Source organism: Pseudophryne corroboree, chromosome 9 (genome assembly GCF_028390025.1).
Source record: "Pseudophryne corroboree isolate aPseCor3 chromosome 9, aPseCor3.hap2, whole genome shotgun sequence".
NCBI lineage: Eukaryota > Metazoa > Chordata > Amphibia > Anura > Myobatrachidae > Pseudophryne > Pseudophryne corroboree.
The window spans coordinates 354,983,327-354,997,518 of NC_086452.1; the positions used below are offsets into that span (position 1 = coordinate 354,983,327).

The window sequence follows — 14,192 nt, forward strand, 5'->3', positions numbered from 1 at the left end:
CCACTAAGAGATTGTATTTGTGCCATTACACTTGATTGTAAGAAGACTACAAAAATCTAAAAGAAATACAACTGAAATCCATTATAATAATTAGAGAATTGATTAGATCCTTGAAAATTTGTATTTTCCACCCAATAAATCTAGCTAAAAATGGCAATATGCTAATTAAAGTTGCATCAAAATGTTTTTTTTTTTTTTTAGTAAAGAACGTATTAAAACAGAATATTGGCACAATATTGGCAGTTTCGCCCTTCAAACAGGTGGATTTATCATCCAGTGATTTGTAAGGGTGAAACTCTAAAACCCTACAGCGCGTGCAGTTTATGTATCACCTCTGCCGTTGTAGGGCGGGTGGGGTCCATACCTAGTGATGAGGGTACACAGCTCCGTAGCATAGACCCCTGTTTGTACCCCTGGCTGTGTTTCCTCTTTACTTCAATAAATATTATCTCAGCCTTCTATATAATAATAGATAAGGTCGAATTCAGTGTCACACACCAAGTGACCATATCTGCAGCTGGATTGTGCGATTATAAATAATGCGGATTTCTGCCTGAAGTCAGTCGCATCTGTGCGACTGCATCTCCTATGATTTTGCTTGCAGCTGTCTGTCAGTACATTTCCACCAACCCCATCATTGGTGAAAAAGATCCATCTATAATAAGCCGCATCTCTGCATATTACAGTAGGAATAGTCTGCAATTCTATCTCCATGCCCATGACACACATCCTATGTGTGAACATCCAGTTACACACACACGCACACTCAGCTGCTTTTGTAGACGACTCAGCTGCGTATGCAGGCTCTGATGCATGTTCAGTTGCTAACAGTTTCGAGAGCCACCCACAACTGGGACTTCAGTGGGGCCCTAGATCAGGCCCATAATGTGTGTCTTCTTTATTATAATAATAACCGTAATGGGCCAAATGCATAGCCCACAATTTATAGTAGACAGCGCCATTCTAGTAAGATAGTCACTAGATTTAAAGTGGCTATTAGTTTTAAGGCAAATTTAAGTACTCTTAAAATGTAGGGACAGTCTTGCCGGAATTGCACAGTGTACTGCAAATCATGCACTGTGCTTTGTTTTGGCAATGATTATTTTCAGTTATTATAATAACGAATTCCCTCTCTCATGCCCTTCTCCATATTTACTGCTATGCAGTGGATATAGACTTTGCATTCTCATATGTTGATCAGACATATTACATTGAATTAAAAATATATAAGCTTTAAAAGGGAAAAAAATACAGTAAACAGGCTACTTTGTAAGAACCTCCGATGCAAATGAGTTCATCTACATTGTAAATGGGCAGCTAATTAGAAGCAGCCTCTAATTATTCACCTATTACAAGTACCTTTTTTTTTTAAATTGGTTTCCAATGGCGTGTGCAGCTGCAGGTAATATATCTGGCAGTTTATGATTTCAACCTGTAAAAAGATCAGGCTGGCCATTTTGCGGTGTTGGGTTTCAAAATGTCAGTTTTGCATAATTTCTCCAGCAGTTTTGCTTTAATAAATGTAGCAGTTTATCACTTGCCCCAAATCACACCAAAAGGATTGATTAATCCAAATCAGTGCTTGATAAATTTCCCCCACTGGCGGCAGTTTTGCTTTCATTTTCAGGCTGTAATGCCACTGATTGGTTGTCCCAGGGTTGACACTCTTGTGAATGACAGCAATCTGGGGTAAAGAGCATCTGTGTTAATCATAAATAAATAGAAAATCCAGGCATTCATTTTTTTAATCACCTCATTGCTATAACAAAACCACAATTTCTACAAAAGAGCAAAAGATTAAGGGGTATATGCAATTCACGGCGAATCGCGGCAAATTATCGCCGTTTTTAAATTCGACTTAATTCGACAGGTGAATTCCGGAAGGTGGCTGCCGGAATTCACCATATTCAATGAAAAACGGATTCGCCAGAACCGCGGGCGAAAATCGGCCGATTTGGCGGATTTTGCCGCGATTTTAAAAAACGGGGAAAAACGGGAAAAACCCGGAAAAAAAAATGGCGTGGGGTCCCCCCTCCAAAGCATAACCAGCCTCGGGCTCTTCGAGCTGGTCCTGGTTCTAAAAATGCGGGGAAAAATTGGGCAGGGATCCCCCGTATTTTTAAAACCAGCACCGGGCTCTGCGCCTGGTGCTGGTGCCAAAAATACGGGGGACAAAAAGAGTAGGGGTCCCCCGTATTTTTAACACCAGCATCGGGCTCCACTAGCTGGACAGATAATGCCACAGCCGGGGGTCACTTTTATGCCGTGCCCTGCGGCCGTGGCATCAAATATCCAACTAGTCACCCCTGGCCGGGGTACCCTGGGGGAGTGGGGACCCCTTCAATCAAGGGGTCCCCCCCCCCAGCCACCCAAGGGCCAGGGGTGAAGCCCGAGGCTGTCCCCCCCCATCCAATGGGCTGCGGATGGGGGGGCTGATAGCCTTTTGTGATAATGAAAAGAATATTGTTTTTTCCAGCAGTACTACAAGTCCCAGCAAGCCTCCCCCGCAAGCTGGTACTTGGAGAACCACAAGTACCAGCATGCGGGAGAAAAACGGGCCCGCTGGTACCTGTAGTACTACTGGAAAAAAAATACCCAAATAAAAACAGTACACAGACACCTTGATAGTAAAACTTTATTACACACTACCGACACACACATACTTACCTATGTTGACACGCCGACTGCCACGGTCTCCGACGATCCGAGGGTACCTGTGAAAAAATTATACTCACCTTCCAGCGTCCAGAGGTACATCCACGTCCAGAGTATAATCCACGTACTTGTTAAAATAACAAACCGCAAATACCCGCTCCATACCGGACTGAAAGGGGTCCCATGCTGACACATCAGACCCCTTTCTCCCGAATGCCGGGACATCACGTGACTCCTGTCACTGAAGTCCCTTCAGCCAATCAGGAAGCGCTACTTCCGTGGCGCTCACCTGATTGGCTGTGCGCTGTCTGTGCTGTGACAGCGCATCGCAAAGCCGCTCCATTAGTTTCAATGGTGGGAACTTAGCGGCTAGCTGGGGGGTTACCCGCGGTCAGCCGCTGACCGGCGGGTGACCTCACCGCTAGCCGCTAAGTTCCCACCATTGAATATAATGGACGGGGCTGTGCGATGCGCTGTCACAACACAGACAGCGCACAGCCAATCAGGTGAGCGCAACTTCCTTCCTGATTGGCTTTAGAGACCTTTGTGTGACAGCTGTCACTGACAGGTCTCATTCGTGGAAAGGGGTCTCATGTGTCAGCATGGGACCCCTTTCAGTCCGTGTGGTCGGTTGTCCGGTTTGTTTTTTTCTCCAAGTACGTGGATTTATCTCTGGACCCTGGTTGAGGTGAGTATATTGATCTTTTATTTTCAGGTACCCCTGGATTCTACATGGAGAAGAGGACCGATGTCGGCGTGTGAACATAGGTAAGTATGTGTGTGTCGACGTATGAAATAAAGTTTTACTATCAAGGTGTGTGTGTCCTGTTTTTATTTGGGTATTTTTTCCCCAGTAGTACTACAGGTACCAGCGGGCCCGTTTTTCTCCCGCATGCTGGTACTTGTGGTTCTCCAAGTACCTGCTTGCGGGGGAGGCTTGCTGGGACTTGTAGTACTGCTGGAAAAAACAATATTCTTTTCATTATCACAAAAGGCTATCAGCCCCCCCATCCGCAGCCCATTGGATGGGGGGGGACAGCCTCGGGCTTCACCCCTGGCCCTTGGGTGGCTGGGGGGGGGACCCCTTGATTGAAGGGGTCCCCACTCCCCCAGGGTACCCCGGCCAGGGGTGACTAGTTGGATATTTAATGCCACGGCCGCAGGGCACGGCATAAAAGTGACCCCCGGCTGTGGCATTATCTGTCCAGCTAGTGGAGCCCGATGCTGGTGTGAAAAATACGGGGGACCCCTGCTCGTTTTGTCCCCCGTATTTTTGGCACCAGCACCAGGCGCAGAGCCCGGTGCTGGTTTTAAAAATACGGGGGATCCCCTGTCAATTTTTCCCCCGCATTTTTAGAACCAGGACCAGCTCGAAGAGCCCGAGGCTGGTTATGCTTTGGAGGGGGGACCCCACGCCATTTTTTTTAAGGATTTTACCGTTCCAGCAATAAAAAAAAAATTTAAAAAAAATAATATTTTAAAAAATATATAAATAATATTTGTGCCTCCAAAAAAAAAAAAAAAAGTACCTAATCCCTTCTAATATAAATAGATATGCTATTCCTAAAAAAAAACCACCAAAAAAAACATGTTTAAATTTTTTTTTATTGTTTTCACCCTCCAAAGTGTGGCGGATTGAAAATGACGAATTTGCTGTCTAAAAGCACTGCTGTCGAATTTCCAAACTTGAATTGAATATGCTTTGGTCGAATTGCAGCACTTGTATCATTGCAGAAAAGTCGAATTTGCAAAAATTCGAATTTCAAAAAGTCGAATTTTGAAAGTCCGTTTTTTGGTCGGAAAGCACTGAATTGCATAGGCGAATTTTTTTTTTGGGCGAAAATGACCCGAAATTCGACAATTTCGGGAATTCGACCGCAATTGCATATACCCCTAACACTTTTCCAAAAACAAGCCTAGAAATCCAACAGTGTACACAGTCATGAAGTGACCCCTAGTGGCCAGCTGCCTGTACTGGCCCAGCTATTTGTGTCTGAATTGCCTCCCTTTCAAAAATGTGCTTTATTTTCTCAAGGTTTTCACAATCTGGTTACTTTGTCCACATTTTATTTGATGTACATCATGTTCACTTTATAAATCTCAGGAGACTATTTGAAGAATCCTGTTTGAAGGGGTTCCTCTACCTAAAACAGGGGTTCTCTATTCTGTTTAATCTGATGCTCTTTGTTATTCACCCAATGATTGATGGTGGATAACTAATGACTATTGAAATGCTACATTCCAGCAGGAATGTTATATCACAGTCACAATAGCCGTATATGTGCCTGCGTAAAGATGGATGAGCTGATGCACTACATATGGTTAACAGGCAGCTAAGCTTAACTGGATGATAACACATGGAGCTTGTACTGTATATAAAGAACTTGGGTTCTCGAACATGTCTGGGTTTAGGATGGGAATAAAATAGCTTCCTTTAACACATAGCTTGCTATCATTGCTGAATGTTTGTTACCACATAAGATACACTGCAATCTTCAGTTATAAAGATATACCATATACAGTGCCTTGCTAAAGTATTCACCCCCCTTTGCATTTTTCATGTTTTGTTGCCTCACAACCTGGAATTTAAAAGGATTGTTTGAAGGTTTGCATAATTTCATTCACAGAACATGACTACAACTTTGAAGATTTTTTTATTTTTTTAATGTGAAGCAGACAACAAATAGGACAAAATAACAGAAAACTTCGGCGTGCATAACTATTCACCCCCCTAAAGTCAGTACTTTGTAGAGCCACCTCTTGCAGCAATTACAGCTGCAGGTCACTTTGGATAAGTCTCTGAGCTTGCCACATCTTACCACTGGGATTTTTGCCCATTCCTCAAGGCAAAACTGCTCCAGCTCCTTCATGTTGGATGGTTTCCGCTTGTGAACAGCAATCTTCAAGTCTGACCACAGATTCTCAATTGGAATGAGATCTGGGCTTTGACTAGGCCATTCCAACACCTTTAAATGTTTCCCCTTAAACCACTCGAGTGTTGCTTTAGCAGTATGCTTCGGGTCATTGTCCTGCTGGAAGGTGAACCTCTGTCCCAGTCTCAAATCACAGGCAGACTGAAACAGGTTTTGCTCAAGAAAATCCCTGTAGCACCATCCATCTTTCCCTTGACTCGAAACAGTTTCCCAGTCCCTGCTGTTGAAAAACATCCCCACAGCATGATGCTGCCACCACCTTGTTTCACTGTGGGGATGGTGTTCTTGGGGTGATGGGATGTGTTGGGTTTGCGCCAGACATAGCGTTTTCCTTGGTGGCCGAAAAGTTCAATTTTAGTCTCATCTGACCAGAGCGCCTTCCTCTATACATTTGAGCAGTCGTCCACATGCCTTTTGGCAAATTCAAAACACGCCTTCTTATTTTTAACACAAAGTAATGGCTTTTTTCTGGCCACTCTTCCATAAAGCCCAGCTCTGTGGAGTATACGGCTTATTGTGGTCACATGCACAGATACACCAGTCTCTGCTGTGGAACTCTGTAGCTCCTTTAGGGTTACCTTCGGTCTCTGTGCTGCCTCTCTGATTAATGCCCTCCTTGCTCGGTCTGTGAATTTTGGTGGCCGGCCCTCCCTTGGCAGGTTTGTTGTGGTACCATGTTCTTTCCACTTGAAGATGATTGATTTGATGGTGCTCCGGGGGATCATAAAAGATTTGGATATTTTTTTATAACCCAACCCTGACTTGTACTTCTCAACAACTTTGTCCCTGACTTGTTTGGAGAGCTCCTTGGTCTTCATGGTGTGATGCCTCTTCTTAGTGTTGTTGTAGCCTCTGGGGCCTTTCAGAAAAGGTGTGTTTATACTAGTGATGTGCACCGAACATTTTTCGGGTTTTGTGTTTTGGTTTTGGATTCGGTTCCGTGGCCGTGTTTTGGATTCGGACGCGTTTTGGCAAAGCCTCCCTGAAATTTTTTTGTCGGATTCGGGTGTGTTTTGGATTCGGGTGTTTTTTTTACAATAAACCCTCAAAAACAGCTTAAATCATAGAATTTGGGGGTCATTTTAATCCCATAGTATTATTAACCTCAATAACCATAATTTCCACTCATTTCCAGTCTATTCTGAACACCTCACACCTCACAATATTATTTTTAGTCCTAAAATTTGCACCGAGGTCGCTGGATGACTAAGCTAAGTGACCCAAGTGGCCGATACAAACACCTGGCCCATCTAGGAGTGGCACTGCAGTGTCAGACAGGATGGCACCTCAAAAAATAGTCCCTAAACAGCACATGATGCAAAGAAAAAAAGAGGTACAACAAGGTCGCTGGATGGCTAAGCTAAGCGACCCAAGTGGCCGACACAAACGCCTGGCCCATCTAGGAGTGGCACTGCAGTGTCAGACAGGATGGCAGATTAAAAAAATAGTCCCCAAACAGCACATGATGCAAAGAAAAAAAGAGGTGCACCAAGGTCGCTGGATGGCTAAGCTAAGCGATCCAAGTGGCCAACACAAACACCTGGCCCATCTAGGAGTGGCACTGTAGTGTCAGACAGGATGGCACTTAAAAAAAATTGTCCCCAAACAGCACATGATGCAAAGAAAAAAAGAGGTGAAATGAGGTAGCTGTGTGACTAAGCTAAGCGACCCAAGTGGCCGACACAAACACCTGGCCCATCTAGGAGTGGCACTGCAGTGTCAGACAGGATGGCACTTCAAAAAAATAGTCCCCAAACGGCACATGATGCAAAGAAAAAAAGAGGTGCAACAAGGTCGCTGGATGGCTAAGCTAAGCGACCCAAGTGGCCGACACAAACACCTGGCCCATCTAGGAGTGGCACTGCAGTGTCAGACAGGATGACAGATTAAAAAAATAGTCCCCAAACAGCACATGATGCAAAGAAAAAAAGAGGCGCAATGAGGTAGCTGTGTGACTAAGCTAAGCGACCCAAGTGGCCGACACAAACACCTGGCCCATCTAGGAGTGGTACTGCAGTGTCAGACAGGATGGCACTTCAAAAAATAGCCCCCAAACAGCACATGATGCAAAGATAAATTAAAGAAAAAAAGAGGTGCAAGATGGAATTGTCCTTGGAGCCCTCCCACCCACCCTTATGTTGTATAAACAGGACATGCACACTTTAACAAACCCATCATTTCAGCGACAGGGTCTGCCACACGACTGTGACTGAAATGACTGGTTGGTTTGGGCCCCCACCAAAAAAGAAGCAATCAATCTCTCCTTGCACAAACTGGCTGTAGAGAGGCAAGATGTCCACCTCCTCCTCATCGTCCGATTCCTCACCCCTTTCACTGTGTACATCCCCCTCCTCACAGATTATTAATTCGTCCCCACTGGAATCCACCATCTCAGGTCCCTGTGTACTTTCTGGAGGCAATTGCTGGTGAATGTCTCCACGGAGGAATTGATTATAATTCATTTTGATGAACATCATCTTCTCCACATTTTCTGGAAGTAACCTCGTACGCCGATTGCTGACAAGGTGAGCGGCTGCACTAAACACTCTTTCGGAGTACACACTGGAGGGGGGGGCAACTTAGGTAAAATAAAGCCAGTTTCTCTAACGTCCTAGTGGATGCTGGGGACTCCGTAAGGACCATGGGGAATAGACGGGCTCCGCAGGAGACATGGGCACTTTAAGAAAGAATTTAGATTCTGGTGTGCTCTGGCTCCTCCCTCTATGTCCCTCCTCCAGACCTCAGTTTGAATCTGTGCCCGGACGAGCTAGGTGCTGTTCAGTGAGTTCTCCTGAGCTTGCTGTAAGAAAGTATTTTGTTAGGTTTTTTATTTTCAGGGAGCTCTGCTGACAACAGACTACCTGCATCGTGGGACTGAGGGGAGAGAAGCAGCCCTACTCTCTGAAGATAGGTCCTGCTTCTTAGGCTACTGGACACCATTAGCTCCAGAGGGATCGTACACAGGATCTCACCCTCGTTGTCCAATCCCAGAGCCGCGCCGCCGTCCCCCTCGCAGAGCCGGAAGACAGAAGCCGGGTGAGCATAAGAAGCAAGAAGACTTTGAAATCGGCGGCAGAAGACTCCAGTCTTCACTGAGGTAGCGCACAGCACTGCAGCTGTGCGTCATTGCTCCCACACACACCTCACATACTCCGGTAACTGTAAGGGTGCAGGGCGCAGGGGGGGGCGCCCTGGGCAGCAATTGGGACCTCTTTGGCAAAAGTTTAGCATATATACAGTTGGGCACTGTATATATGTATGAGCCCCCGCCAAGTAAATGTATATTTAAGCGGGACAGAAGCCCGCCATCGAGGGGGCGGGGCTTCTTCCTCAGCACTCACCAGCGCCATGTTTTTTCTCCACAGCACCGCTGAGAGGAAGCTCCCCAGCCTCTCCCCTGCAGTTACACGGTAGAAGAGGGTAAAAAGAGAGGGGGGGGCACATAATTAGGCGCAAAAATCAATATAAACAGCAGCTACTGGGTTAACATTAAGTTACTGTGTTATTCCTGGGTTAATAGCGCTGGGGTGTATGCTGGCATACTCTCTCTCTGTCTCTCCAAAGGGCCTTATGGGGGAATTGTCTTCAGATGAGCATTCCCTGAGTGTGTGGTGTGTCGGTACGTGTGTGTCGACATGTCTGAGGTAAAAGGCTCCCCTAAGGAGGAGATGGAGCAAATGTGTGTGTGAGGGGTGTCTCAGTCGACAACGCCGACACCTGTTTGGATATGTGTAATTAAGTGCTAAGGTGAATTTATTGCTCAAAAGATTAGAGAACAGACAGGGAATCTACCCATGTCTGTCCCTATGTCGCAGAGACCTTCAGAGTCTCTCAATGCTCACTATCCAAAATAATAGACACTGATATCGACACAGGGTCTGACTCCAGTGTCGACTACGATAATGCAAAGTTACAGCCAAAATGGCAGGAAAGTATTCAATATATGATTATTGTAATAAAAGATGATTTGCATATCACTGATGACTCATCTGTCCCTGACACAAGGGTACACATGTTTAAGGGGAAGAAAGCTGAGGTAAATTTCCCTCCTCTCATGATGAAAAAGAGCGGGAATCTCCAGACAAGAGACTGCAGTTTCCCACAAAGAATTCTCAGGGAGTATCCTTTCCCTACTAGGGCCAGGATACGATGGGAATCTTCCCCTAGGGTGTCACGTTTGCCCTAAAGGTAGCCCTGACTTAACAGCTATCCTCAGGGATCCTGCAGATAGCGTGCACATTCTGGTACACTACTCAGACCGGCGATTGTGTCGGCATGGGTTTATAGCGCTGTAGCAGCGTGGACAGGTACCTTATCAGCAGAGATTGAGACCCTAGTATGTGTATATATATATATATATATATATATATATAGAGAGATATATATATTAAAGATGCTGTCTTAAGAGATATATATATATAAATCATGCCCAAAGAGACATTGGTCTACTGGGTTCTAGAGTCAACGCTATGTCGATTTCTGCTTGACGTGTCCTGTAGAATATGCAATGGACAGCGGATGCCGACTTAAGAGGCATATGGAAGGCTGAGGATTGTGTGGAGAAGGGATCTCGGACCTGGTCTCCACAGCTATAGCTGGTAATTCTGATCTTTTGCCTTATATTCCTGCACAGCCTAGGAAAGCACGACATTATCAAATGCAGCCTTTCAAACACAAAGAAACAAGAAAGTCCGAGGTGCGTACTTTCTTGCCAGAGGCAGGGGCAGAGGAAAGAAGCTGCACAACATAGCTAGTTCCCAGGAACAGAAGTCCTCACCGGCCTCTACAAAATCCACCGCATGTCGCTGGGGCTCCACAGGCGTCTTCGTAAGTTCAGCCACAAATGGTTTCACTCCCTGTTGGATCCCTGGGCAATAGATATTGTGTCTCAGGGATACAAGCTGGACTTTGAGGAGATGCCCCCTCACCGACGGCCCTGCCGGCTTCCCCCCACGAGAGGGAAATAGTGTTAACTGCAATTCACAAATTGTATCTTCAACAGGTGGTGGTCAAGGTTCCCCTCCTTCAACAAGGAGGGGGTTATTATTCGACCATGTTGTAGTTCCGAAACCGGACGGTTCGGTCAGACCCATATTGATTTTAAAATCCCTGAACATATACCTGAAAAGGTTCAAGTTCAAGATGGAATCGCTAAGAGCGGTCATCGCAAGCCTGAAAGGGGGAGATTTTATGGTGTCTCTGGACATAAAGGATGCATACCTTCATGTCCCCAATTATCCACCTCATCAGGCGTACCTCAGATTTGCGGTACAGGGTTGTCATTACCAATTTCAGACGTTGCCGTTTGGTCTCTCCACGGCCCCGAGAATCTTCACCAAGGTAATGGCGGAAATTATGGTGCTCCTGCGGAAGCAAGGTGTCACAATTATCCCGTACTTGGACGATCTCCTCATAAAAGCGAGATCAAGAGAGCAGTTGCTGAACAGCGTATCACTTTCTCTGGAAGTGTAACGGCAACACGGCTGGATTCTATATATTCCAAAGTCGCAGTTGGTTCCTACGGCTCATCTGCCTTTCCTAGGCATGATTCTGGACACAGACCAGAAAAGGGTTTATCTCCCGATAGAAAGAGCTCAGGAGCTCATGACACTGGTCAGGAATCTATTAAAACCAAAACAGGTGTCAGTGCATCACTGCACTCGAGTCCTGGAAAGGATGGTGGCATCATACGAGGCCATTCCCTTCGGCAGGTTCCATGCGAGGACCTTCCAATGGGACTTACTGGACAAGTGGTCCGGATCACATCTTCAGATGCATCGGTTAATCACCCTGTCCCCCAGGGCCAGGGTGTCACTCCTGTGGTGGCTGTAGAGTTCTCATCTTCTAGAGGGACGCAGATTCGGAATTCAGGACTGGGTCCTGGTGACCACGGACGCTAGCCTCCGAGGGTCGGGAGCAGTCACACAGGGAATAAATTTCCAAGGTCTGTGGTCAAGTCAAGAGACTTGCCTTCACATCAACATCCTGGAACTAAGGGCCGTATACAACGTCCTACGTCAAGCGGAGCACTTGCTTCGCGACCAACTGGTTCTGATTCAGTCAGACATCACCGCAGTGGCTCAGGTGAACCGCCAAGGCAGCACAAGGAGCAGAGTGGCAATGGCAGAAGCCACCAGAATTCTTCGCTGGGCGGAGAATCACGTAAGCGCTCTGTCAGCAGTGTTCATCCCGGGAGTGGACAACTGGGAAGCAGACTTCCTCAGCAGACACGACCTCCACCCGGGAGAGTGGGGACTTCATCAGGAAGTCTTCACACAGATCACATATCGGTGGGAACTGCCACAGGTGGACATGATGGCATCCCGCCTCAACAAAAAACTACAGAGGTATTGCGCCAGGTCAAGAGACCCTCAGGCAATAGCGGTAGACGCCCTGGTGACACCGTGGGTGTTCCAGTCGGTCTATGTATTTCCTCCTCTTCCTCTCATTCCCAAGGTGCTGAGGATAATAAGAAAAGGAGGAGTGAGAACAATCCTCATTGTTCCAGATTGGCCACGAATGACCTGGTATCCAGATCTGCAAGAAATGCTCACAGAGGACCCGTGGCCTCTTCCTCTAAGACAGGACCTGTTGCAACAGGGGCCCTGTCTGTTCCAAGTCTTACCGCGGCTGCGTTTGACGGCATGGCGGTTGAACGCCGGATCCTAGCAGAAAAGGGCATTCCGGACGAGGTCATTCCTACGCTGATAAAGGCTAGGAAGGACGTGACAGCTAAACATTATCACCGTATATGGCGAAAATATGTTTCTTGGTGTGAGGCCAGGAATGCTCCTACAGAGGAATTCCAGCTGGGCCGTTTCCTTCACTTCCTACAGTCAGGAGTGAATTTGGGCCTAAAATTGGGCTCCATTAAGGTCCAGATTTCGGCCCTATCCATTTTCTTTCAAAAAGAGTTGGCTTCTCTACCAGAAGTTCAGACGTTTGTAAAGGGAGTGCTGCATATTCAGCCTTCTTTTGTGCCTCCAGTGGCACCTTGGGATCTTAACGTGGTGTTAAGTTTACTGAAATCACACTGGTTTGAACCACTTAAAACGGTGGAGTTAAAATATCTCACGTGGAAGGTGGTCATGCTATTAGCCTTGGCTTCGGCTAGGCGTGTGTCAGATTTAGCGGCTTTGTCACATAAAAGCCCCTATCTGGTTTTCCATATGGATAGAGCAGAATTGCGGACCCGTCCACAACTTCTGCCAAAAGTGGTGTCATCTTTTCATATGAACCAACCTATTGTGGTGCCTGTGGCTACTCGTGACTTGGCGGATTCCGAGTTACTGGATGTGGTCAGGGCTTTGAAGGTTTATGTAGCCAGAACAGCTAGAGTCAGGAAAACGGAGTCGCTGTTTATCCTGTATGCATCCAACAAGCTGGGTGCTCCTGCTTCAAAGCAAACTATTGCTCGCTGGATCTGTAACCCGATTCAGCAGGCTCATTCTGCGGCAGGATTGCCGCTGGCAAAAATCAGTTAAAGCCCATTCCACTAGGAAGGTGGGCTCTTCTTGGGCGGCTGCCCGAGGGGTCTCGGCATTACAACTATGCCGAGCTGCTACTTGGTCAGGTTCAAACACTTTTGCGAAGTTCTACAAGTTTGATACCCTGGCTGATGAGGACCTATTGTTTGCTCAAACGGTGCTGCAGAGTCATCCACACTCTCCCGCCCGTTTGGGAGCTTTGGTATAATCCCCATGGTCCTTACGGAGTCCCCAGCATCCACTAGGACGTTAGAGAAAATAAGATTTTACTTACCGGTAAATCTATTTTTCGTAGTCCGTAGTGGATGCTGGGCGCCCTTCCCAAGTGCGGACTTCTTCTGCAATACTTGTATATAGTTATTGCTGCAATAAGGGCTATGTTATTGTTGCATCAGGGTTGAACTGATGCTCTGTTGTTGTTCATACTGTTGACTGGGTAAGTTTATCACAAGTTATACGGTGTGATTAGTGTGGCTGGTATGAGTCTTGCCCTGGATTTCCAAAATCCTTTCCTTGTACTGTCAGCTCTTCCGGGCACAGTTTCTCTAACTGAGGTCTGGAGGAGGGACATAGAGGGAGGAGCCAGAGCACACCAGAATCTAAATTCTTTCTTAAAGTGCCCATGTCTCCTGCGGAGCCCGTCTATTCCCCATGGTCCTTACGGAGTCCCCAGAATCCACTACGGACTACGAGAAATAGATTTACCGGTAAGTAAAATCTTATTTTCTGCAAGGGCCTACAAATTCCCTCTTTTTCCTGCCAGTATACGTACGGACTGTCTGACGTGCCTACTTGGATGCGGTCACTCATATAATCCTCCACCATTCTTTCAATGGTGACAGAATCATATGCAGTGACAGTAGACGACATGTCAGTAATCGTTGGCAGGTCCTTCAGTCCAGACCAGATGTCAGCACTCGCTCCAGACTGCCCTGCATCACCACCAGCGGGTGGGCTCGGAATTCTTAGCCTTTTTCTCGCAGCCCCAGTTGCGGGAGAATGTGAAGGAGGAGCTGTTGACGGGTCACGTTCCGCTTGACTTGACAATTTTCTCACCAGCAGGTCTTTGAACCTCTGCAGACTTGTGTCTGCCGGAAAGAGAGATACAACGTAGGTC

The 14,192-nt window shown here is 46.6% G+C and overlaps 1 protein-coding gene across 5 annotated transcripts in view; it reads left to right on the forward strand.

Annotated features, from left to right (window-relative positions):
- The window catches only part of SFMBT1 (Scm like with four mbt domains 1), a 355,522-nt gene that overhangs the window by 277,880 nt on the left and 63,450 nt on the right, over positions 1–14,192 (forward strand). The gene's annotated exons all lie outside the window — the stretch shown is intronic.